At 44.6% G+C, this 27,501-nt stretch overlaps 1 long non-coding RNA gene across 2 annotated transcripts in view; it reads right to left on the minus strand.

The window, feature by feature from the left end:
• LOC129146366 (uncharacterized) overlaps positions 1–27,501 on the minus strand; it is a 50,045-nt gene that overhangs the window by 18,589 nt on the left and 3,955 nt on the right. For both annotated transcript variants that reach the window (XR_008552981.1, XR_008552982.1), the window contains exon 3: positions 981–1,091. This is a non-coding gene — a long non-coding RNA (uncharacterized LOC129146366). The remainder of the gene's footprint in view (positions 1–980; positions 1,092–27,501) is intronic.

Genomic DNA, 27,501 nt, shown 5'->3' on the forward strand with positions numbered 1-27,501 from the left:
ATCAGGTATAATGTCTACTTTTCATGACCAATTTCATTTGAGTATTTCTATTTTTCTTGGTTAATTTAGCTAAAGTTTTCACTATTTTGTTTTTTGTTTTTTTTTTAACTTAGTTTGCTGTATTTTTATGGTCTTTTTAGTCTCTATTTCATTTGCTTTCATTCTGATTGCCATATATTATTTCCTTCTACTAAGTTTTAGCTTAATTTGTTCTCATCATCTGTGTATAATTTCTTCAAAGTCATGTGAAATTTAAAGGCAATTTCTTTCTCATAAGGAAGATATTTAGATATTAAATGCTGAGTTATTTAGATATTAAATGTATTAAGTTTGTACAGTAGAGTAAATGTCCATGGTATTTTGAAGGAAAGAATGGAAGGAGAGGAAATGAGGAAGGCGAGGAAGGCAAAGAAGGTGACAGGAAAAAGAAAAGGAAAGAAAGGGATTTTTTTGGTTGATGGGGGTGGGGGTGGTGGGCGGTCGGTGTTATCCTCTACATACCCCTCGTCGGAGGAAGAGTCCTCCATCAGCTTTGTGGAATGGGAATGGGACATGGAAAGGGCCGGGGCCTGGGTGGCTGCGCACGCCGCAGGTGGAATTTCACTTTCGGATTGGGCCGCGGAGCGTAGGGCCTCAGCCGCCAGTTCGCAAGCGGCCGGTCCCCCTTCACGGAGGGTATCGTGAATTAACTGCCACACAGAAAGGATGCGGGGGGTGGGGGGTGGGGGGTGGTCTGTTTGGGCTCCGTAGAGATCCCTGTGAAGAAGAAGGTCTGCCTTGACCTTTTCCCAGCTTCGTACTGAGACGGTGTCCTGCTGAAGGAACCATTTGCTGGTATTTGCGAGGACTGAGACTAGATTATGAAGGGTCTGCACCTTAACGGGAGTTCCATCATGTTTAAGCAGAAGTTGCAGGGCTCTAACGAGTTGGCCCTTGGACATGGTATGGCCCATGATGCCGATCACTTACCTAATCCTTACCTTACTGATGGATCGGTCCCTCAGAGGATCCCTCGTACTCGTGTCCCACGCTGGGCGCCACTTGTCGGTCCGTCCTGCAGGCCGACGGGGTTCAGGAACTCGGTGGAGGGGCTGGGGATGAAAAATGCGTACACTCGTCTTCGCAGGAAGCAGGAACTCTCTTTATTACCGAGGGGCAGGGATATATATAGGAAAGTCTGCGCATGCGCTTTTCTTGGCTTTACGTAGCTTTTGCCTTGCGCATGCGCTTTCCATGGACCTTGCAACTTCCTGTTAAGATTGCATCAGATTTGTAGTTCTTTCGGTTGGTGGAAGCGAACACTACCTCAGGTCCCTCTGTCCGCCAGAAGGTAGCATTGCCAAGGCGGTATTGCCAAAGGTTATTAACAGATCCAGGAATGAGAAGCTCTTTGATACCATTCTAGGAGACACCCTTAATCTCAGTGAGAGGGGGCCTCCCCTAGTGGTGCAGCAGTTGAGCGCTGGGCTGCGAAGCTGCCCGCAGCCTCTGTAGTGCCGGTTCGATCCATTCTCTCACCCTCCCGTGCTGCTGACTACACCCAGTGCTTGTATGAATAAATAAGTAAATCTTAAAAAAAAATTCTCAGTGAGAGATAACCTGGGGATCCTCTCACTCCTCTTTTGTAGTCTCAGCCTGATGGTGCAGAGGAAAGTGCCCTCCCATGAAGCAAGTCACAGGCTTCTCCAAAGACTGCCTCTCCCTGACCTCTTGGGAGGGAGTATGGGGTGGCGGTGGTGTTAGTTCTATATTCCTCATAGACCAGAGAGTCATCCCAATTGTAGGCAAACCTCTTTAGAAAGTGGAGGTCTTAACTCTTTTTGTTCCTGCTATGGGTCCTGATTGTCAATTCAGGGGTGATAGGAAAAGACCTAAGTATCCTGTTACATTCTTAGTCACTATACCACACAGGCTCCTGGCTGTCTTCCTCCACTCACATTATATTGTACTAGAGACAGAATTAGATATGTTGCCTCCCAAAGCAGCTTTTGTAGCTCTCTGAATCAGAGGCCCTTCAGTGTCATGATATGAGTAATAAAGGAAATTGTAGGTTTGGGCATGTATATGACGGGTCTAGCACAGTGCCTGGCTTCTATTTGACAGTGTAAAATTATTCTGTATTCTTTTTTATTTTCAAGTCAAAAGGTCTAAGTACAGATCATGTCTGAACTCATTTTTATCAATTTATAAATAATTGTACAGGTTCAGAATTATAGGGACACATGACGAGGTGTACTTTTGGTTGCAAATAAAACAATGCCCACAAACAGTACCTCAAACTATATGGTGTTTAATTATCTTATATAACAAGAAGTCTGGGGCCAGGCACTTCCATGGGTCCAGCTGCTCCCTACTGTCTCCGAGGACACTTCAAGGACACTCCCTACTGTGGTTCTGCTCTGCTTTCCTGAGCATGTTACTCTTTCAAACAACTGTGCTGATTATTGGTTGCCAGATAATGCAACAGCTGCAGATACTGTGACTATACCTGAAGGTGAGAAATAGGTGGGAGGCAGGAGGGGCACGCGGCCCTGGTCTTACCCTTTTTGAGAATCCTTTATCAGGGAGATAGAGTATATGTCTCATAATCCCTCCTTTGCCCATCCCTCCCAGGGGGGGTTTCTCTTATAAACCTTTGGTCAGAACTGGATTGTTTAGCTATCCTGGCTGCAAGATAGATCGACAAAGCTGCAGTCACAGTGCAGATTCTTCCTCACCTACTATTCTTTCTACCAGCTTTTTCATGTTTCTGTCTGTCTTTTCATTTGTAAAACAACTGTGTTAAATTTTAATTCTGAATCTGAATTCTAGACTCAGAATTCTCCTAAAATGAAGGGGAAGGGATGTACCTATGTTGCAGAAACACATGAGACATTATTGCCTTGATTTGACATGTAAAGAAATGAACTTGTGAGAAGGGTAAGAAAATTGGTCATATGGGAGCGATGGAGCTGGGAGTTGGGAGTCGGTCTCAGGCTGTCTGACTCCTCCTTAAGATTTTGTAGGTTAAAGTAGTGTGGCTTTGTCCACAGCAAATTAGCAAAGTCAAATCAAGGTCACAACCCAGAACTCCCACTGGCAGTCAGACACTTCCTTATTTTTTCTTTTTTCTATTTTTGAAAACACTGATACAGACTCAGGTTACTTAGAGTCCTCAAATCATACTTCATTATCATCAATTATCAAAATTGCCCTTTTCTTGTTTTGTTTTATTTTTTCACCTTCATTTCTTATTCTCACTGTAATTTGCCTCTTATAATGTTTCTGAATCTGATATTGTTCTTTGACTATATACTTTCTCCCACATAGCCTATCCCTCCAATATGACATATTAAACTGGATTTTCCTCAAAAAGAGCAGGAGGGTTGTGCATCCCTGGTGGTGCAAGGGTTAAAGTCTGAGCACAATCAAGTTATCTCCAGCCACTGCTGCATGAGTTGCTATAGCAGACCTCTCCAGTCTCCTCCGCTGCTCCCCTCAACAGTGTATTTCAGTCACTCCCCACTCTGTCTCTGGTGAAACCTCTCACCCCCGCCCCTCACCAGCACCTTTGGCCTAAACCCCAATTCTTATATACATAAATAAATAAAAATTAAACTTAAAAAAAACAAAAACAGGTGAGTTGAGTCAAAGAAAAAAGTGTGAATAAATTTATAGTAACAAAAAGTTTTGAATTCTTTAATATCTTATCAATAGCATTGATTATGTTTTAATTATAAATGTAGCAAGTTGTTAAATTGAAATTATGAAAATGCATAAGAAAGAAAAATAACCTCTATCCAAACAACATTCCTCTTAACTATGGCAACTCTATTTTATTTTCCATTGAGAGATATTACTGAACACATTTGAATATATAATTTTGTATCATGTCTTTTACCCTTAACATTATAACACGAGCATTTCATGTAATTTCAGTCATCTTAACACTTCACTTTATTAAATGGCTGCATAATATTTTATTGAGAATGACAGTTAATTTAACTGCTCCTCTGTTAACCATGTGGCTTGCTTCCAACTTTCTGCAATTATAAAAGAATTGTAAAAAATGTTTTTATGATTGAAAGTTTTCTGTACTACAGATTACTGGACTAATGAATATAAACATATAATGTTTGTGGCATAAAGTAAACTCTGGAAAAATCATATTCAGTTTACATAGGAACTACTATTTTAAACTTAAATATCAATAAAATTAAAGTTTACTCATTTAAAATGTACTTATTTACCTATTTATATTTAAAATGACATAAAAGAAGTTTAAAAATTACAGGATATGTGAAGTGCATCAACATTTCACATGATGCAGTGATGTACGAGGTTGAAAAATGAAATTATAATGTTATTTCCCAGAGTAATTACTCTCTATAGTTTGTTGTATGTTTGTCCAGATGTTTTGCTGACACTGACATTTACTACTATTATTGTTAGTATTAGAAGCAAGCATAGTGTTTTGAATCTTGCTTTTTTAATTCATTGGTCTCTGTTAAATAGCTTGTCACACTGGCACATGTAGACCCACTGCATCCTTTTTAATAGCTGCATGGTATGAACATAACACAATTTCTTTATCCCATCTCCTTTGATGGACATTTGGGTTAATGTCAAGTTTCCTGCTCTTACTAACAATGCTGCAATGAGAGCTCCTGTATACATGGTTTATTTTTAATGAGCATTTTAATGAGCATTTACTGCTGTGCAAATGTGACTTGAAAATAATGCTTGGCAAGATTATTCTTTCTCAGTGTGCTGAAACATGCAATATTTAAACATATTTAAAATTTAAAATTTGAATTGAGTTATTTCCGTTAAAACCAGGTTAAAATCACAATGGTTTTTTTCCTCTTACATGAGAATGACTCCTCTTCTCCAGATGGGACATAAAGCTCCTTAAATTGAAATTCATTGCACGGGGTCTCTGATGGCCCTTAACAGATGCAAGAACAAGCTCATTTGGATGGTTACGTAGTTCAGTGATTATCACAGACCCCTTCAGACAACATCAGACAGAAGGTGGGCAGAGAAAGGCTCTGTGGCAAAGGCAGGTGAAGAGGCCGTGGATTTACTATACTTTTTTGTGTGTATTTATTTGCTAGTGTCAATGAGACTAGAATCTGAGGCCTGAGCAATAGAACATGGTCTGGTATAATGAAAAAGCTTGGGATCTTAGATACCCCTTGGGATCTTAGAAATATTTTCAGAAACAAACATTGGATGACAGTTGGAATTCAAATAGTTTTTTATTAAATGATCTTGGGAAGAACATTACATCTCCCTACAGGTCTCATTTTCACAAGTATGCCAGATAATGCCTGTGGTAGGACGGTAAGATATTAATATTAATTCATAGATACTTATTGAACATTATGAGCCAAGCACTGCTCTATGTGCTAGAGATACAGCTGTAAACAAAATAGATGAAAATCCATTCCCCCTCCAAAGGTGATGCTACATTCCTTAGAGGAAAATAATAAACTGAAATACTCAAATTTAATCACATACACTATCAAAGCTTAGCCTTGATGCATTACTTCCTAGTAATAAAGGTTTACACTATGGCAAATTTTTTTTTAAGATTTATTTATTTATGCATACCAGAACTGGGGTACAGGCCAGAGGTGTGAGGGGGTGAGAGATTCACCAGAGACAGAGTGGGGAGCAGAACAGGCAGACTGACTGAAATACACTGCTGAGGGGAGCAGCGGGAGAGGCAGGAGAGGTCTGCTGCGCCATGTGGGTAGCTCCCTGGCTGGGGATCGAACTCAGTGCTGCAGTGGCTGTGGAGAGCCTCATAGGTTGCATCTTAACCCCTTGGGCCACCAGGGAGGCCCCACTATGGCAAAATTATTAGTTAAATCAAAGTAATTTGTCTGAACGTATTCATTCAAGAAAACACTACTTCTCCATCATGTTATGCCTGTATTGCTAAAGTCGTCATCCATCTTTTAAGCACATTTGAAAGTCCTCGCTTCTTTTCTCTCCTTCCTTCCTTCCTTTTATCAGTGCCTAGAATAAGGCAGCTTGATTAGTACATGGTAGATGCAAAATAAACTTTTATTGACTAGGTATTTTCAAACATTTATTATCTAAACTTCAAGCACTGGGATTAGATTCGGAGCATGCAATACTATTTCAGCCTTCAAAGGCCTCATATTTGGTTAAGAGATAGGCATAAATGTAATGAATGCTTTAAGAATTGTGTGTACTTCCTTTTTATTTTTCTGTTCTATTCACCTCCCCTGGACTTTAAAAAAGTTGCCTAAAATTGGCAAATTAGACAAGTGAATCTGAGACTATATTTTTCTATCCCATTCAAGAACGTTTTTTGAGGCAGCACTGTTAAACGTTTTATATTTGTTTGCAAAGCTGGTATAAATATTTCAGGACACAATCGAGTGTTTTCTCATTAAAGCCCATTCTTCTGTCTCTGAATGCAGAGGTTTCTAACTGTTCAAAGAAAGTACTATTTTAAAATAATTGTGAAGATTCTAATTCTACGGCAGTGAAGACAAAAGGACCTTTGCTGTAATAGATTTTGATGAGCTATTTTAGGGAGAACTATGACAATTTTTCTTACTTAAAAATTCTTTAACCCAATTTGATCTTTGCCTCATTATTAATGTTTTTCCTCCCCACCTGCCTCTTTGTTTTGTAATTAGTTCCCAGTTAAGAGTTGTGGTGGACAGGGCCTCCCTGGTGGTGCAAGGGGTTAAGCACCGCACTATGAAGCTATCTGCAGCCTCTGCAGCACGAGTTTGATCCCTGGCTGGCCAGGGGGCTACCCACATGGCACAGCAGACCTCTCCTGTCTGGCCCACTGCTCCCCTCAGCAGTATTTCAGTCAGTCTGCCTGTTCTGCTCCCCACTCTCTCTGGTGAATCCTCTCACCCCCCACATCTCTGGCCTGTACCCCAGTTCTTGTATGCATAAATAAATAAATCTTTTCCTGTTTTAAAAAAAAGAGTGGTGGAGGACAAAAATCAGTCCTCAGGCTGATTTGATGGCATTTGTGGTAGGGTTGATAAATGTCCTCAATTTTGCTTCTTATGTTGATGTATATGAGGAAAATCAACGACTAAGCAACAAATGTCTTCGCTGCTCTCCAAGTCACATTGAAGTGTCCAGGAGAGGATGTGCGGACGTGTCATTCCTGCTGGTCATTTCCAGAGTCCCGCCCGTAGATGGCAGCAGGTGACCGCGCTGCTAGCTGGGGACCCAAGCAGCCTTTGCTGTAAAGCCACAGTCATGGGCAGAATGAGGGAGGCAACCGGCTACAGATCACCTGTGCACGTCAAAGTCATTGTCGGACACGCGGCTCTCAGAGCTGGGAACTTCGTTCTGTCCCGATTCCTCATCTGAGGTTTTCGAGAAGAATCCTCGCAGCCTGCAAAGGCTGTGGAGGCTGCGGGGCGGGAGGGACCTCCACTCTCTGACCACGTGCCTTGTGAGATGAAAATTCCTCTGATAGTTCAACCTTGGCCATGTTGCCTCTGGAGTCTGGAGTTCCTCTTTCTTATTTTCTAAGCTCCCAGGTTAATGTGTTATTGCGGAGTCCCTCTCTTGAGCCCTGCTGTGTACCAACGCCCCCGAGGTTGTACAGTCAGCCTGCAGATGACTTTATTTTATTTTTTAAAAAAGATTTATTTATTTATGCATACAAGAGCTGGGGTACAGGCCAGAGGTGCCGGGGTAGGGGTGTGTATGTGAGAGGATTCAGAGACAGAGTAGGGAACAGAACAGGCAGATTGACTGAAGCACACTGCTGAGGGGAGCAGCCGGCAAGTCAGGAGAGGTCTACTGTGCCATGTGGGTAGCTCCCTGGCCGGCTGGGATGGAATTTGGGCTGCAGTGGCTGCAGACCCGACAGCTTCACAGGTTGCATCTTAACCCCTTGTGCCACCAGGAGGACGGCCCCTGCAGATGACTTTAGACAGAATAGTTTTAAGTGGGGATAAATTGGTAATAGGTGTGTGTGCTTATAGATAATGTATACATACATATTTATAGATAATATATATGTAGCCTCTTGTTTTATTTTATGGTTATTATTTGTCTAGCATTGTGCCATGTAATTTGTCTACATTATCTCATTTGCTCCTCACAAGAGCGCGCTATAGGTTAGATGCAGGCATATCTCACTTTATTGTACTGCTTTATTGCACTTTGCAGAGATTGCATTTTTCACATATTGAAGGTTTGTGGTTTGAAGGTTTGATTACTATGCAATTTGGGCTTCCCTCGTGGCACAAGGGGTTAAGCACAGCATTATGAAGCTATCCACAGCCTCTGCATCACGAGTTCCATCCCCGGCCAGGTAGCTACCCACATGGCACGGCAGACCTCTCCTGTTTCGCCCACTGCTCCCCTCAGCAGTGTATTTCAGTCAGTCTGCCTGTTCTGCTCCCCACTCTGTCTCTGGTGAATCCTCTCACCCCCCGTACCTCTGGCCTGTACCCCAGCTCTTGTATGCATAAATAAATAAATCTTTAAAAAATATTACTATGAAATTATTTTGGGGTACCATGAACCACACCCATTTAAGATGATGAACTTAATTAATAAATATTGTGTGTTGTCTGATTGTTCTACTTGTGGTTCCCCTGTCTCTCTCCCTCTCCTCTGGCTTTCCTATTCCCTGGGACACAAAAATAGTGAAATTAGCTCAAATAATATTTCTACAGTGACCTCTGTTTGCTTTAAATCAAAAGTTAGAAATGATTAAACTTTGTGAAGAAGGCAAGTCGAAAGGCATCTTGCACCAAATAGTTAGCCAAGGTATGAATGTAAAGGAAAGGTTCTTGAAGGAAATTACAAGAGCTCTGTGGTGAACACACAAATGATAAGAAAGCAAAACAGCCCTGCTGCTGATATGGAAAGTTTCAGTGGCCTGGGTAAAAGGTCAAATCACCCACAACATTTCCCTAAGCCTAATTCCAATCCAGAAGAAGGCCTTAACTCTTCAGTTCTATGAAATCTGAGAGAAAGATGCTTGAAGCGAGCAGAGGTTGGCCCATGAGGTTTAAGGAAAGATATCACCTCCACGACATGAAAGTGCAAGGTGAAGCAGCAATCGCTAGTGGAGAAGCTTCAGCAAAGATCTAGAAAAGATCACTGATGAAGGCATTTACAGTAAACAAGTTTTCAATGTAGACAAAACAGGCTTTTATTGGCAGAAGCTGCCATCTAGGACTTGTATAGCTGCAGAAGAGAAGTTGATGCCTGGCTACCAAGCTTCAAGGACAGACTGACTGCCTTGCTGTGGAATAATGCAGCTGATGACTGAAGTTGAAGTCAATGTTTATTTACCATTTTGAAAATCCTAGGGGCCTGAAGAATTATTATGCTAAATCTACTCTGCTTGTGATCTATAAATTGAACAACAAAGCCACATCTGTTTATAGTGTGGTTTACTGAATATTTTAAGCCCAGTGTTGAGAAATATTGCTCAGAAAAAAACAGATTCCTTTCAACATATGACTGCTTGTTGACAATACACCTGGTTACCCAGCAGTTCTGATGGGTATTTATAAGGAGACTAAGGTTTTTATGCTTTCTAACACACCATCTGTTCTGCAGCCCAAGGATCAAGAAGTCCTTCAACTTTCAAGCCTTGCAATTTAATAGTTATTTTGTAAGGCTATAGCTTCCATAGTTAGTGATTCTTCTGATTGATCTAAGCAAAGTCATTTGAAAACCTTCTGGAAAGAATTCACCATTCTAGGTGCCATTAACAATAGTTGTGATTAATGGGAGGAGGTCAAAATATTAATATTCACAGATGTTTGGAAGAAGTTAATTCCAACTTTCATGGATGACTTTGAGGGGTTCAAGACTTCAGGGGAAGAAGATGCTGCAGATGTGAGGGAAATAGCAAGAGGACTGGAGATACAAATAGAGCCTGAAGATGTGACTGGTGAAGATGTTGTGAATATTGTTGAAATGACAAAAAATGATTTTGAATATTATATAAAGTTAGCTGAAAAAGCAGCAGCAGGGTTTGAGAGGATTGACTCCAATTTTGAAAGAAGTTCTGTGGGTAAAATTGCATGAATTAGTGAAAGAAGAGGCAACCAAGGGCCTCCCTGGTGGTGCAAGGGGTTAAGATGCAACCTTTGAAGCTATCCACAGCCACTGCAGCACGAGTTCAATTCCCGGCCAGGGAGCAACCCACATGGCACGGCAGACCTCTCCTGACTCGCCTGCTGCTCCCCTCAGCAGTGTACTTCGGTAGATCTGCCTGTTCGGTTCCCTGCTTTGTCTCTGGTGAATCCTCTCACCCCCGACACCTGTGGCCTGTACCTCAGCTTTTGTATGCATAAATAAATAAATCTTTTTTTAAAAAAAAGAAGAGGCAATCAATATGGTAATCTTTACTGCTTTTTTAAGAAATTGCCACAGTCATACCTACCTATCTTCCACTAACCTTGTCAGTCTGCTACTATGAACAATTAAGCAAGAGCCTCAGGAACCGAAAGGTTATGACTTTGTTGAAGGTTCAGATGATGGTTAACATTTCTTAGCAGTATTTTTGATTAAGGTATTTACATAGTGTTAAAGACATAATGCTAGATAGACTTAATAGAGCCTAACAGTGTAAACATAACTTTTATATGCGAGAAGCTAATTGTTCAAGCTGAAAAATCTGGTTTAAACTGCTTTGGCTCATTTGAAGAGATTCTTTCTCGGGATGTGGTAAGATGTCTCAGCAGCACATACAGATTACTTCCATGCGCTTTATGACAAAGCTAAGTGTTCCAGCCTTACAGTGGGAAGGTCAACACACATTAAAAAGACATCAAGATAGTAGAATTTGAGAACACCCTAACTGTGGTAATTGAGACCTTTGGAGGCACTGGAATAAGAGCTTTCTTAGAAATGAGGGGCCTCCCTGGTGGCTTTGGGGTTAAGTGTCAGTGCTATCATAGCTACAGCTTGAGTTCCATCCCTGGTCATGATGCTGACCCACATATCAGAGCAGACCTCTTCTGTCTCACCTGCTCCCCTCAGCAGCGTATTTCAGTCAATCTGCCTGTTCTGTTCCCCACTCTGTCTCTGGTGAATCCTCTTACCCCCCACACCTCTGGCCTGCACCCCAGTTCTTCTACATGCACACACACACACACACACAAATAAAATCTTTTTTAAAAAGAGTTTTCATAGAAATGAAAGGGATTTGGGTAGAAAGGAAGCTAAAGCAAAGTCCTGTTGAAGGTGAGACTGGCTCTCCTGTTTCTCAGTTTCCCTTCCTGGCTACAACATTAAGAACATGGTAGATGTGCCCTCCTTGCAAGGGCCAACACATGAGCTGAATCCTCTCAAACTCTTGGGAACCCAGGATTCGGCTCTGATTTGAGTATCTCTTGTGGGATGAGTGTACTAAAGCATCAGCAGTAGGCATGTCATAAGAACCCGTAGTTTACAACTGGCCAACAGACACATACAGAGATGCTTGATGTCACTAGTTATTAGGGAAATGCAAATTAAAGCACAATGAGCTGTCCCTGCCTCGTCACAAGGATGGCTAGAAATCAAAAGTCAGAAGACAACATATGTGGGTGGGGATGTGAGAAATTAGTACTCTCAGATACTCTTGGTGGGAATGAGGTATCATCCAGCCACTCTGGGAAAGTCTGCTTGTTCTTTAATAATCAAACAGATTTTGTCTGCCCTGGAAATGCCATGCTTAGATTTATACCCAAGGGCAATGAAAACATATGACCGCACACAAACATGTACATGAATGCTCATTGTATTATTGTTCTTAATAGTCTAAATGTGACAACAACCAATCAACCAATGAATGGGTAGATCCATACAAGGGAATAGTCTCAGCAATAATGAGGAATGAAGTGCTGACATGGGCTGCAACCCAGATGAACCCTGCAAACACCACCCTCAGTGAGAGAAGTCAGCCACAAAACCACATATAGGAACCACCACGTTTCAGTCACGTGGTGCTCAGAATGGGCAAATCTGGAGAGAGACTAAAGGTAGATTAGTGGTTGCCTAGGGCCGGCAATGGGACTTGAGGGAAATAGGGGGTTGATAGCTAAAGGGTATGGACTTGATTTGGGGGAAAAAAATTCCATTTTATGGAATGTCCTGAAATTGATTCCTGTGGTGGTTGCACAATTCTATAACTACACCTAATGATGCACGTGAAATGGTGACTTGTGATATATGAACTATATCTCAAAAAAGCTGTTTTAAAAACCCACGGCAGCTACTTTTGTGCAACTTAACTACGCTAAGTTCTATGCTAAGCACTTTGTATATTCGAACTCTTTAGCCTCACAACCATCTCCTGAGGTTGGTATTTCAATCTTCCTTGTTAGGGAGACCTAACTGTGGACACAGGGGGTGAAGAATGTAGCTCTGGATCACTGGGCATTAGAATCTGTTAGATAGAACCAGGAGGGCTCGGCACGCCTGCTCTTCAAATAGGCGCACAGCATGTGAGCAAGGAAGTGTGCGCGGATCACCCCATCAAATCCTGCCTGATGGGGTGCAGCTGGCACTAGAGCCAGGCCGACTGCTTCCTGAGGGGCACTCTCCATTGCATCACATCACCAGGCGCTAAGGGTTGGCAGGGGCGAAGACCCCGGCATTGCCATACGTAGGAAGACAATCTTTTCTTAAATTCTATTATTATTACTTTTGAATCTAGAAGGAGAGGTAGGTCAAAATGCATCGAGGGTGGTGGTGGAGTGTCCAAAAGAAGAAAATGAAAGAAGAGGCAATAAAATTGGTTGGGGATTTGGGAGTTTTAGAAGGGTAAAGTAAAATAACATGCAAGCGTGTCTAGGAAATATCACCTGTTCCTTCTTCATGATGTGTTATCAGCAGATTTTCAGAGAACTAAATTTGCAGAAAGAACTAAATTAACTTCTTGCCTGAAGTGAGAGTGATTCTTTTTTATATGAGAAGCTATTAGATATTCCATATTGCATTCCTGCTTCACCGTTAAGTCTAGTGAGGCAGTAGGTGGAGAGCAGCAGGCAGTGGAGAAAGATGAGAAAGAAGAAATAAACCTTTTTATCCTATTAAAGTCACTTAAATTTACAGAGTATCAAAGAAAACCTTCTGAATTAGCATGATCCAATTCCCCATCCTAGTTCCTTCTCCTAGCTGTCTTTCACGCATGGTTCTCTTATTTACCTAAAACAGCCTTCTATGGAGACTTCTATAAAGCTTTTGTGCTCCTCCTGTCTCTTTACGGTATTGATAGTCAGTTTGGTCCAAGGTGTTCTGAGTTTTCTTTGAGGCTGTGCTATCTTTGTGTTCCCTGGCATTTTTGTCATCTTTCTTGAATTGCTCAATTGCTCAGTTCATTCCACTGCTATCTCTTGAATGGCGCAAAATGGAGCAAAGCTTCAAAGAGCCTCTGATATTTGTAGTCTCACATTTGATTTATAACCTTGAAGGCTTCTCTGGGGGAATTTATGTATCTGTGGGCAGTGTCAGATTGCAACATGTTCAAAAGACCATCGAGGTGGGAGAATGGATGCAATACAGGAGGGAAGAGCAATCCATGCAAAAGTAGATAAAGTTAATTGGAGGTGAGACAGAACAACAGAAAAAGCAATGAAAGAGAGCATACTGGGAAGCAGAGAAAAACAATAAGTGATAGTGATAGACAGGCTAGCAGCAAGTGACAAAAGTTGGGGGACTCAGTTTGGATGAAAGCTCACAGTGATGGATGGATTGAGTTTTCCCACAAGGAGGGAAAGCCTGTAGGCCCAGTAATTATACTGAAGCCACTTTTCAATTTAGCAATCAATGTGAAAATAGTGATAACCTTTCAGCTTAATTTAAGTAAACTTCAGGTACATGTTTTCAGTAATTAAGTATAACAATACCCAGGAAAATAAAACAAGCAGTTTAAATAAGGCAGACAATCCTGTTCTTTTAAATTCAGCCCTTCATCATCAGCCCTTTTGTTTTTTGTTTTTTTAAAGATTTATTTATTTATTTTAAAAGATTTATTTATTTATGCATACAAGAACGGGGGTACAGGCCAGAGGTGCAGGGGGTGAGAGGATTCACCAGTGACAGAGTGGGGAGCAGAACAGGCAGACTGACTGAAATACACTGCTGAGGGGAGCAGAGGGTTAAATAGGAGAGGTATGCTGCGCCATGTGGGTAGCTCCCTGGCTGGGGATCGAACTTGTGCTGCAGAGGCTGCAGATAGCTTCAAAGGTTGCATCTTAACCCCATGCACCACCAGGAAGGCCCTCATCAGCCCTTTTGAAACAATAGCAGAAGATTGTTATTATAACTCAATTGGTTTTGGGCTGTTCTACATGGAAGTCCTTCATTAACTCTTAGGTGGGGCCTTGGGGGTGCTGAGATCATGAGGGGGGAGCCTTCACGAATGGGATTAGTGCCCTTATAAGAGGCTTCAGAGAACTCCCTTGCCACTTCTGTTTTGTGAGAATCTGTCGCAGTGCAGGATGAGGGGCACCTCTGAACCCCAGAATCTGCCGATTCTAAATAGGTTCTGCATCCACCCCATCAAGACAAAACATTCCCTAGTGCATAAGACCTTTAATGGAAAGGAACTTTAATACAATGAGTGTGCAACAAAGAAAAGACAAAGAATAAAGTTTCCAAATCTGTTGCGTCGGGCAACACCACACTGACAAAAACACCGGAATCATGGAGCAGGCTGCACAAGGCAAGATGCTGCTGAGAGCGAGATCCTGGCCGTTTTTATTGATAGAATAGAATAATCACAGAGCATCAGCTACGGGCTTTAGGAGGACAAGGAGAAAAGGATGGATGAAACTCAGGAATGTCATCTAGGGCTTGGGGGACACGAGTCTGCTGACCATGTTATCAGCTTGATGATCAAGTGTTGTCATCGAAACTAGACCCCAGACCCCTGGCCATGGTGCTAATCTTAACAACAAGGCCTTCCACTGATCAGCTTCTGGGGTCCCTTGTACATCGGTCCTCAGCCCCCTGGGCGTTCCCGGTCACACCTCTTGATGGACACCCTTCCCAGAGTGATCAAGCTTTCTGCTCTTGATTGATATGAAAGGCGCCTTGTAAGGTTTGGCTCCTATGACTATGACTGGACAGTTCTGACCTCTGTATAGGAATGCAGAACTGCAGTAACCGTAATGGTGGCTGAACAGGCCACTCAAGTCTAGCAGACCCACACAAATCAAGCGCCGAAGTTACCCATCCCCTCGTGGTAAACGCCCAGCCAAACAGGGTTGGCCCAAAGTAGGGCCACTGAGGCCTGAACGCCTGCCACGAGTCTAAGGCACCTCCTGCAGGGGACCCATAGGGAAGGGGCAGACAGGGCCAGGCAAGTCTGGGAGGAAAAGAGCAAAATCAAAATCAAGATAAAAGTTGCCACTGTCACCTTCACACGGGTCTCACCCACGTCTGTGTCACCCAGTCAGCACCAAGAAGCAAGCACAGTTTCTTCACGTGCCTCTCGGCTCCATGTGCCTCCTCCAGGGCTCCTTCTGGCTCTATCCTACTTCCTTCCTTCTCCAATCTCCTTCCCAGCTTCTTTGCCCCCTGCTCAGGTCCACGCTCCCTTGGGTGGGGCAGGGAACCTGGAACCTCCCCTTTCCTTGGGGATTCCCCCCCATTACAGTTATAGCAAAAAGACCACTGTTCAGGAACTAGGAGGTGGATCATTACCAAGATGAATCTGCTGGCACTTTCAACTTGGACTTCTCAGTCTCCAGAACTGGGAGAAAGTGGTGTTTTTCTTTAAGGGCCCCTGCACAAAGCACCCCCCCCCCAACCCTGAGTCCCAGCATACATAGTGCTTTTGTCGTAGCAGCCCAAGTGGAGTAAGACATCTTGCAAGCAAAACGTGAAAACATCTAAGACATACAGTTGGCGGATACACCGGGAGTTTGTCTCAGCATCCTTGAGGCTGAGCTAGTTTTCTGCTTCCTGGCATTTCAATCACTTGAACCATCTGATTTTGTGTACATGCACACCAGTTTTACAAATAAAGTCCCTGAAGAGAAAACAAAACCAAATTAAAAGTTTGCTAAACAAATTGATCCTATAAAATCCTTTTGGAGTAAAAGCTGATGAAACAAATGTGTCTCTAACGCCAGCGTGTTCTGGGTTGATAAGCAGGGCAAAAGTCCAAGAAAGGAAAAAAAACCTCCAACAAAAGCAGCTCACATGCGTAATTAGGGACACAGGAAAGGCAGCTCAGATTGCAGCTCCAGAACTGTGTGCTCTGGTGCCAATAAGAGGCCTTCAGAGCAATGGGGCAAGTTAATTTCCACAGGGCAGTTTACAATTGGCACCCCTGTAGTTTGCCTTTCCCCAAACCCCAAACAAGCAAACACCACCTCCCACACAAAGCAGAAACCTTTGATGACCACTTTCAATGGACACTTAAACAAAACGCCACAGCAACCACCCTGTGGATGTTACACAGGGCTGGGAGTTTCATGTGGGAGGAAATGCTGAACTAATTAATTCAACAAGCAAACTGCCCATGGCAGGCAAGACATCAGGCTAGAAGACAGGATGCTATGCTAGGGCTGCGTGGAATTCAAAGAGAAGGCACCAAACCTTACCCTGTAGGAGGTTTTATTCTGAATTCATGTAAATAGTGCTGTAGCACAAAATGTAAGGTAGTAAGTTGGACAAGAGAGATACAAGGTCATGTGCCATGGGTGATGCACATCCCACCAAAGGATGAGAGTTACTTCCTGGTAATGGGGTATTTTTTTTTTTTAAGATTTATTTATTTATTTATACAAGCTCTGGGTACAGTCAGAAGCGCAGGAGGGTGAGAAAATTCACCAGCTCCAGAGCAGGGAACAGAACAGGCAGACTGACGAAGTACACTGCTGAGGGGAGCAGCGGGCGGCAGGAGAGGTCTGCGCACCATATGGGACCCTCGCCCGGTGGCCGGGGATCGAGCTGGTGCTGCAGAGGCTGCGGGCAGCTTCACGGGCCAGCGCTCAACCACTGCGCCACCAGGGGAGGCCCAGTAATGGGGTATTTGAAGGGGACAGCCCTGAGCCTGGACAGCTCTGAGCTCTCCCACAGGAGGATACTATATGTTTGTTTAGCTCAGGCATGAAGACAATGGAGAAAGCATTACAATGGGATAAGTAAACCAGAGCACAGACAGCAAGAGAGTTGGGAAAGGTTGCCATTCTCCAGGTAATGGGGAGCTGTAGAGTGTTCAGGAGGGGGCATGACATGTTGCCAGCTGCGCTTCGGGACAATGGAGCCAGCATCAAAGTGTGAGATGACTCAAGGACACTGGGATCACATGACTAGTCACAAGCTATTGTGATACTTCCCATAAAATATAATAGAATCCTTGCTAGGGTGATGGAAAAACAGTGAGGAGGAGGGTGGGCTTGAAACGTGAGAGAGAATGTGGCCAGATGACGAGCATGCAGGGAAAACAGTTTACCCAGGATTTCCCCTATAATGTGAGTTTTTGAAAGAACAGAGAACCCTCCTCGCCTATGGATTTATTTTCATTAAAATCAGACTATTCTAATGAATGTCTTTCCTGTTAAGTGAGTTAACTGAAGCCCCTTGTGATCCTGCGATCCCCAGCAGCCTACACAACAGGCAGCTTTGGAGGACGCCTGGCTCGCTGCCTTTCTCCTGCGAGCTGTCATTGACTAGGCGAACAATGGCGCTGGGCCTGCCGACACTGGATAGCCAGCGCCGGAGCCTGGCCTGCGACCAGAGGGCCTCTTACCTTCCAATACATTCCATTATTAATCATGCTCAGCTTTAAGATTTGCTTAGCTCTTTTGAAGGCAGTTTCAAAAAGAATGTCAAAGTGCATTCAAGAAGAGGTGTGTGTGTTGTGTGCGTGCACCCATGCATGTGTCGAGGACCACCTTCCTTAGTGCAAAGAACAGAATACCCCGAGGCTGTTTGCTTTGAGAGTTACTAGGGGCTGTAAAATCCAGGAACAGAGTTAGGCTCTGTGAAGTCCTGTTCACCAGGACTTCATTATGATGGGTTTTAATTTTACTGAAGGAAAAATGACTTTTCATTACATGGCCCCATATGAGCTGGTCCTTAGTACCGTCCCAATGTTGTTTCCTGCCACTAATCCATAAACACCTCGAATTCTGGCCACGCCCTATCGAGACCCTGGGACTTGATACCTGGCTCAGCATTTCAGTGCCTGGCATCTGTTATTCCTCTACCTGGAATGACCTCCTTCTGTGTTGCCTCAAGAGCCGGTGGGAAAATCCCTCTTGGTGGCTCTCTATGTCCGAAGTGTGATCTGCGGCTGCTGCTGGGCACCCTCGCCTGCCCTCTGCAGATGGCTCCAAGTGGCTAGGGCCACCCTCCTGCTCTAGGTCACGGACCGAGGGAGGCCATACAAATGATCAAATCTCTGAATTGGCTAATTTCATCAAGAAGCAGTAAGTTAGTGTCTTAGTTGTCCTTTTCTATGTATTCAGTCTAAGTTTTAAAAATCTGTAGCTCTTCTCCAATCGGAGACTGACATATTTGGTACATTGCCAGCCTTTGTCCAGCCCCTCTGCAGATTCAGATCTCTTTGCGTGTACCAGCACAGCCCCTTTCTTGGTAAGGCAAAGAAGCCATTCAATGAAATCGTGGAAAAGACCAGGTTATTACAAAGACAAGGCTATTTTACAACATAAAGGACAAAACGCAAGCGATGGTGGCTCCTCATGAACGGAACCAGGAACTGGGCACCTGTCTGTTCAGAACTGCTTCCCCAGGTGTTTGCTGGGTGTTCCCCCTCCAGGTGCCAGCCCAGGGACCAGGGAGTCAGCATCAAAGGGCAGAGCAAGTTCCCGCATTCTAGACGTTTGCATTCTAGAGGCTAGGTCATAGACAACACACACACAAATAATCATCCATTTCAGAAGATGGTGTTTTGAAAACAATAAAAGAGGTGAGATAATAGTGAGAAACTGGATACTATTTCAGATTGCCCTCGGAGTGGGGGGCATTTGAATGGGTAGCTAAATGCCACAAGGGAGATGGATCTGGGGAAGAGCGTTCCAGGTTAGGGAGCAGAAGGGCAGGGGATGCAGGCAGGAGCTCAGAGAATGGAGAGCAAAACCTAAAGGTGCTTTATAGGTCTCTTAGGGGCCCTAGAACTCTTTTCTGTTTCTCTCTTCTGGTGACTTATCCTCCTCCTGCCTTAGGATCAGGGCAGTCAGCTTTGGGTGCATCTTAACAATCTCAGTGCTATCTCTTTCACCAGCTGGCCACAGTCTCTGCTTTCAGGAGAGGTCATCTGGCTAGCCTGGCCCCTCTCCCTCAGCACAGCACCCTTCATGGCAGGCTGGAAACCTAGGAGGTATTCTTAGCACTTTCGTCTCCCCTGTGTCCTAGAGGAAACCCTTTACTGAGACTTCCTCCCAAACCCATTTTTATTTTTTTATTCTTTTTTAAAAAAGATTTATTTATTTATGCATGCAAGAACTGGGGTGTAGGCTAGAGGTGTGGGAGGTGAGACAGAGCAGGGAGCAGAACAAGCAGATCTACTGAGATACACTGCTGAGGGGAGCAGCGGGTGAGATAGGAGAGGTCTTCTGCGCCCTGTGGGTAGCCCCCCGGCCAGGGATTGAACTTGTGTTGCAGTGGCTGGTTATCACCACATTGCTGTGTCTTTAACCTCTGGGCCACCAGGGAAGCCCCAAATGCCTCTTTAATCTTTTCACTTCTCTCTGTCTCCACTGGCACCACCCACCAGTCCAAATGAAAATCATTTCCCACTTGAACTGCTCAACTTCAATGGTGTTCTCACAGGTCTCCCTGTTTTTATTTTGCTCAACATAATTCCTTTTCCCATAAGATGGAGTGATAGTCCAGACATTGCTAGCTGAGAGTACAGCCTCATTCATAGAGGTGGGGGCATGTTGGAAGTTTTGGGGTGGATTTTCCAGCCCCTCCCTCTTTGTTGGGAAATTTGATAAGCCTCTGGGGAAATGCAAAGTGGGGCACTAGTGACTGCGGGGTTTGGCTTGTGAGTGATAGGAAGATGGAAATATTGAGAACCACCATCTCGACCAACGTTGTGGACTTTGCTCTTGTCAGTGTGACCGCGACCTTGTACTGACTGTCCAACGAATGTGTCCTTCCTCCACCCCAGCCTGCCCACATGGGCCCCCTCTTCTGTTGGTGGCCGCTACCCCTCTCCACCATTATAGCCAACGGCTGTGGTCATGTGGACTTAGAGGTCTTGTTCTGTCCCGTAGAAAGGCTTTCCCTGGAGCTGCACCGGCAGCAGTAGCTCCACGTACAATCCTCCCTGTGCACCTCGCCTACATGCACGATTTAGCAAAGAAAAACAGAGGCTATCCAGTTAAATCAGATTTGCAGATAAACACAAAGAATAAATATTTTTTAGTGTTTGTATGCCCCAAATACCGTACGCCCTGTATTTTATCTGACAACTTGACCCTACCCTTTGCCTATGTAAAAGAACTTCAATCTAAAATGGAACCAGAGGATAGAAAATGAAAAATCTCATGTATGTGCCTTCTGGCCTGAGAGACTGATTTCCTATAAATGCCTGATTTACAGAAAACTCTTCCCAGAGGTATAAAATAAGAGATGATTTGGGCCCGGCTGGTTTTGTGAGGTGAGCTGTGTTGTGCTTTGTTTATATGACTGGGCTGGCTTTGTTGCTGGGGGCATTTTCATGACCGTTTTCCATTTATTTTTTAACAATCTCTAAATGATGTGTCCTGTTTTCCCTGACCTTAAATGCAGCTTACCCCAGAGCTCCAACGGCCTCATCTGTAGCGTGCTACAATTTGCATGTCTCAGATTGCCATTCTTCTGTTGTTCCCGAGCAAACTTATTTTTGGGGTATTTCTGAGCTTGCCTCAGTTTACCTCTTCATTTTGGTGGGCACCACGTAAGTGCTCCCGGTCAGGCAGAGCTCCCACCTCATCTGCCACCTCTGACCACAGTTAACAAGCTGCCATTCCTGTGATCTGTGCCTAGGGAGCAGAGCAAGTTATGCTCTCAACCTGAGGGCGAGGCGTCAGTGGAAATGCAGCCACGCGTCTTTCCTTTGACATGTTGCGAGCCTCATTGACGAAAGGTCTGTCTGCTCCCCATGCCCTGGGCTGCCTTTGATGGTGGAGACTTCTTCATTTGTAGGGGCACAAAGAGCGCTTTGAAAGGGCTTTTCCGGTAACAATGATGTGTTCTGCAGTTTCCGTTGATACCTCTCCTGGTCTCATTTGCCAATAGTATTATAACATCAGAGTCGCAAAGAACATTTGATCAATGAGCTTTACTGAACGATCTAATTCAAACTTATGAAATCCTTTATTGGGGTTGAGGACAGGCTTTAAAACCCTCATTTTATAGACAAGGAAACAGGAAACAAATCGTTTCCATTCTGCCAAGAGCTAATTTGCCACTGTGTCAGGGATCAATAAGTAAATGAACTCTGATTTTAATACAGACACTATCAGAACCAGTTTATATTCCACACATTTGTTGCCCCTGAAATGAGATAAGCTGGGGGTGCAGAGAAGGTTGGGTGCCAGGTAGCCTTGAAAAAAGAGGTGAGCCTCTGCTAATGACCCAAGAAAAGGAAGCAGCATCTACACGCTCTCTTACCCTCGCTCTAAGAATTTTGAAAATGGCAAAAAGTAATTTACTTAAAGCAATATTTATTCGAAATGGATTAAAGCACATCAAAAGTTTAATGTAATCTGATCAATATCAAATTATGCTTTTGACTGAGATATTAGGTTGAATCTCGTCATAGGAAGTTCTTGAGCAAGCAAGAACTGTGATGCATAGTAAACACAGGGCGATGAAAATGATGAGAAAGACAAGGTTTCTTAATCCTTCTACTTCTGGCTATTTTGTCCAAGATTCTTGGAGGATACATTTCTCTCATGAGCAGCAACTTTTCTCACGCTGATACGGATGGGCCAGAGACCTTGCCGATTAAATATGTTGCCGCTACCAGCTACCGACAATATTTTTTTGCAATACCTGGTTAAGTAGCAAGGTATCTTCAAAATTCCTTTTACCTTTGTAGAATGGATTGCAGAGAGAAGTTACTCTCCATCAGTTCTAAAGGCAACTAAGGAGGTGTTTGGCGTCGATAAGAAAGTTCAACGTCTTCATTTCTTTACTGAGGAAGTCATTAGGGCAGACCAGCGACTAGGGTAAACCATCACCTCATCCACAGAACTCACTTCAAATGAGGTGAAATTCATACAATTCCCACCCCCCCTCGTTTTGATCCTACTCCCTCCTCCCTCCCTGTGGTGTGTCTCTGGTTTATAGTTGCTTGTTGATTTTGATTTTTACTTTATTATAATTACTCTTTTTCCTGGGCCCTTACTTAGGTTTTCTAAATTCCTGCTATGTGTGAGACCATTGAAAGCAAACATTTCTGTCTGCAGTAATAGTATCAATCCCCCCCTCCCAGTTTTAGGGAACTCTGCACTTTAACAAACACTTTCACACCCATTATCATCTCATTTAATTGGGGTGAGCGAACCAGTTGCACAAAAACGAAATAATTCTTTTCTCAAAAATAACTGTGAATGAGGCCGTGTTCATTAGGGTTTCACACTGTTCATTACACCCATGTAATTAGCGTCACCTCTGCTACCAGCCCCTGTGGTCCTCACACTTCCCCAAGGACAAAGTGAACCTTAAAGAAAATCAACCCAGAGAACTGAGCCCGGTTTATTGCCACTGGGACGGACGTGACTCCAATTCCTGCTGGATAAATGTATTTATCTGGGTCACCTAGATTGGGTTGAGTGCTCCTGGGGGTCTGTCCTCAAACAAGTGCGTTTTGTAGGGCAGGACATGGAATTCGCCTCAGTCCCTGAAAGAAAAGTCTTGTTTTTTTATTTATTTATTTATTTATTTATTTATTTATGCATTCAAGAACTGGGGTACAGGCCAGAGATGTGGGGTGTGTGTGAAAGGATTCACCAGAGACAGAGTGGGGAACAGAACAGCAGATTGACTGAAATACACTGCTGAGGGGAGCAGCTGGCGAGACAGGAGAGGTCTGCTGCGCCATGTGGGTCACCTCCCTGGCAGGGGATTGAACTCATGCTGCAGTGGCTGCAGATCACTTCATAGGTCGTGTCTTAATCCCTTGCGCCACCAGGGAGGGTCCAGAAAAGTCTTGTTTTATAGTATCCAGAGGGACAGAAGTTTTGGTCAAGAGAGGGTTCTGTTGCCTGCCTGCCCCACAGCAGAACTAGAAGGTCACACACCCCTGGACCCCAGGCAACCTGTCATCACCCACTACCCTTCTAGCAGGGTCTTTGGGCCTCTTGGATCCTTCTATCCGGCTCTCTTTACACCCTTTCCTTTTCTTGCCAGGGCCTTGCACTTGTGTCCTGCCTTCTCCAATCTTGTTTACCACAGCCATTCATTACTCCCTCACATTTGCCCAGCTGCTGCATGGACCAGGCAGCCTTCTGGGAGCTGGAGTTACAGCAGGCACGAGACAAAGTCCACACCCTTGTGAGCTTGACATGCTAGCTGGAGAGACAGACAGCAAACAGATACGCATCGAATAACCGTGCTGCTGGTACTGAGCAGAGCTGTGAGGAGAAATAAATTGGAAGTGGGACACGACAAGATGGGAACGGGGAGACTGAGATAGTGGAGGGCTTGCTGGCCTCCCATGGGACTTCCCACAGTGTCTGCAGACATTTTTATTGTTACCACTGTGAGGATGCTGCTGGCATCTGGTGGGGAGAGGCCAGCAGTGCTGCCAAACACCCGCAACCCCCAACCAGCGCCACACACCAAGGCCGAGCTGGCCCAGAATGCCTCTGGTGCTGGAGCTGAGAAACCCTGAGTGCAGCGCTGTCTCTTGTGGAGGGAAGAGTCAGCCGGTGCCTTGAACAGGGAAAGGTGACTATAAACTCTAACAGGGAGAGGAACGGGCTAGCAGAGGTAAAACGAGTCCTGAAAGAACATCAGAGGGGGGCTGTCAGGAGCAGCCACGGCCCCCCAGGGCCACGGTGGACTAGGGTACATCCAGACTTCTTTGGACAAGATGCCAGGACTGTGGTTCACTGACCGCTGGGGAGGTCACTGCTGGACCTACTGGAAACCTGCCCCCTGGGGTGCTGGGGAGCTGGCAGTGGCTGAGCTTGCTGAGAAGGGAGCCAGAGAAAGCTGCACCATCGCAGGAGTCAGATCATATGGAAAGTGCACCCAGCAGGAGCCTGGCAGTGAGGACACCAGGCCACCGTGCAAGGCGAGGACTGAGAGAGCGTGCTCAGCAGGAGCCAGTCCTGCAGAAAGTCCCCGAGATGTGAGGCTGACAGATGGGCATGCAAGGGGGATTCAGGAGACAGGATTGCAGTGCTGACTGGAAGGGCCGTGCACAGCTTAGAGCGGGCAGTGTTAGTGTGGGGTGCTGGGCACATAAAGGATGCCAGGCCAGTGCCAGGGCCAAGGCTTTGAACTCCCTGCTTGCTCTGCACATGCATTACTGAACCCCCCCTGTAGCAGGAGGAACAGGCAAAAGCCAAAAGCATCCAGCCCTGGAACCTGGCTAAGAAGCCATCCAGCGCTCTCTACTGACAAAACCTCACATCAAACCACTGTAAAGACAAATGCTAGGGGGCCTCCCAGGTGGCTCAGGGGTTAAGACACAACCTAAGAAGCTGTCTGCAGCCTCTGCAGCACGAGTTCGATCCCCAGCACCACCCTCAGCAGTGAGGGCCTATCTTCAGAAGGCAGCTCCTGGGGCTTGTAAGTTACATATGCATTTTCAAGGCTTCCACAGTTTTAGTTCTGATTGGGATTTGATTAATGTACACATTGGCAAAAGATTTGCACAAACTCAAATACAACATACTATATCAGAAGACTGCCTCAGATGTCTACACTTGGATATGAATCTAGTTCTCACTTACTGGTAGATTACTTCTTTGGTCTCCATTTTCTTCTCTTGAAATGAGAAAGAACTCATTTGGTCTCCTTTGCAGAGTTACACTAAGTACTAAGTGAGACACTGTGCGAGCAGCACACAGTAGGACAGGATTTTGGTAACTGTGGTGATGGTGGGCCTCCCTGATGGCGCAAGGGGTTGGGCGTCAGCACTATGAAGCAATGCACAGCCACTGTAGCACGAGTTCAATCCCTGGCCAGGGAGCTACCCACATGGCGCAGCAGACCTCTCCTGTCTCACCCGCTGCTCCCCTCAGCAGTGTATTTCAGTCAGTCTGCCTGTTCTGTTCCCTGCTCTGTCTCTGGTGAATCCTCTCACCCCCTGCACTTCTGGCCTGCACCCCAGCTCTTGTATGCATAAATAAATAAATCTTTAAAAAAAATAACTATGGTGATGGTGATGTTGAGGGGAGAGACGTCCCTCTTTTTAGGTGTATTCTGGTTCTCAGTTCCACATTAAGCGCTGTTTAAAAAGGGGTGTATGTTGTCTTAAACTTCAAAAAACTTAAAAAATCTACCAAAAGAATACTGGCAACACATCTCTAGAAAGATGTGCTACACCTTTAGATGTAACTCTAAATGGAGACCAAAGAGAAAAATCCACCTCTGTCCCCACCCCAGCCACCTCAGTTTCTCATAGAATCATACTTGTAGAACTCTGGAAGGGCTTGAAGTTCGAGTCTAACACTCATTGTACAGGTGAGAAAATGAAGCCCAGAAAGCCGAAGTGGATGGTAGAAGTTGTAGGACTCCATGGACTGGGGCCTGACTGTCTGTTGGCCCCATAGTGGAGAGAAGAGCTCAAGAGTAGAGCATTGCACTGGGTAGAGAACTTCTAGAAGAGTTTGAGGTGAAGGGATCCAATCAGTTCACCTTCAAAGGTTTAGGAAGGTTTCGCTGTGGTAGACTACCCAACAATTTCCTGTGTATGTACTTGCTGATTTCTATATTCTTCTCCCACTGAAATATACATTCTGTGAGCATGAGTTCCTTGTGTATCTAGCCCGTCTCTATTGCTGTCACACCTAAAACCTTTCCAGGCACTGACAGGAGTTCAGCAAATGCTGCAGGAGAGCTCGCCACTGCCAAGGGTGTGCGGGTGCAAATGTTTTCTTGGGGGCTCCGAGGTCGTAATGCCAATCCAATCTCTGCTTCTTGGCTTCAGTGCCTCTTATTCGGGTAGAAATATCCATTATAGTCCAAACACAAATACAGCTCAACACAGCAACTACTTTTACTATTGCCCTTATTATCAGTCATAAGAGTGTATTTTTAAGTGTATGGAAATCAACAGTAAACAAGTAGTTTAGTATCCATCATTAGATTATTTCTAGTGTTTCATCAAACTCTTTTTGTTCTTTGAAGGATTTATTTCTTTATGCATACAAGAACTGGGGTGTGGACCAGAGGTGCAGGGGGTGAGAGGATTCACCAGAGACAGAGCACGGAGCAGAACAGGGAGACTGACCGAAATACACTGCTGAGGGGAGCAGCGGGCGAGACAGGAGAGGTCTGCTGTGCCATGTGGGTAGCTCCCTGGCTCTGGGGATTTAATTCGTGCTGCAAAGGCTGTAGATAGCTTGACAGTGCTGTATCTTTAACCCCTGCACCACCAGGGAGGCCCACATCATCAAACTCTTTTTGAATCATGAGAAGTCTATTGTGAGTCACCTTATTAGTAGGGTCTTTTGTCTCATCCCACAGGGTTGGGCTGAACCTGGCACTACCCATGCCGAGGGACCAGCACTGGGCTGTGAAGGTGCTGGCATCAAATACAACCAGAACCGTGATGTGCACCCAGAATGGAGCCAAGTCCACTGCTACAGACCACACAGCACTGCACAGCAAATCCAAAAAACTAAAGACGATAGAGAGGAAATCAGAGACTAAACAACAAGGACTGTGAAAGGTCCAAATAAGGTGCCTTGACTGAGAACTAAAGAACTTAGCACAAATATGTAAATGCAGCACAATGATCTCTTTATTGAGTGACTGCACCAAATGTAGGCAGAAAGGGATTGTAAAGGAGCTTACACAGCAGACACCCCACAGGTCACCCCTCACTTCACAGGCCCTGCCTGCGGAATGTGAAAGAGATTCACCCTAATAGGGGATTAGTCTGATGGAGGCATGCAGCCTGCTCTGAACGTTTGTCATCACTTGCTTTTAATCCTACCAAGAACTTCAACGTGAATTGAAAAGTCATGTAAACATTCGACAATGCGCCTTTCCACTTTTAAATAATAATAATAAAGCCAAAACCTTTTTACTAAAGGAATGGAAACTTTACGTGAAATGGGCAGTTGACAGAATTTCCTAAGGCATTCCGAAAGAAACGAGTGTACAACCAGCCGTGGAGGAAGAAGCTCTAATTAAGGCTAAAGCGCGCTGGCCCGAGCCCACCCATTCCTTCATTCAGGAATCGTTTGTATCGCTCTAAACACCTGTCTTCACTCAATAATTCCGTTCCCCTTCTCTATGCCAGCTGTGCAGATACAATCCCTTCTCTCTCCATAGTCAAGAGAACCCCCCCTTGCAAGAGCCAACGACAGAGGCCAGTCAGGAAATCCCATCTCACCA

Source organism: Talpa occidentalis, unplaced genomic scaffold (genome assembly GCF_014898055.3).
Source record: "Talpa occidentalis isolate TD23 unplaced genomic scaffold, MPIMG_talOcc4v2.1 talOcc4.2, whole genome shotgun sequence".
Classification (NCBI taxonomy): Eukaryota; Metazoa; Chordata; class Mammalia; order Eulipotyphla; family Talpidae; genus Talpa; species Talpa occidentalis.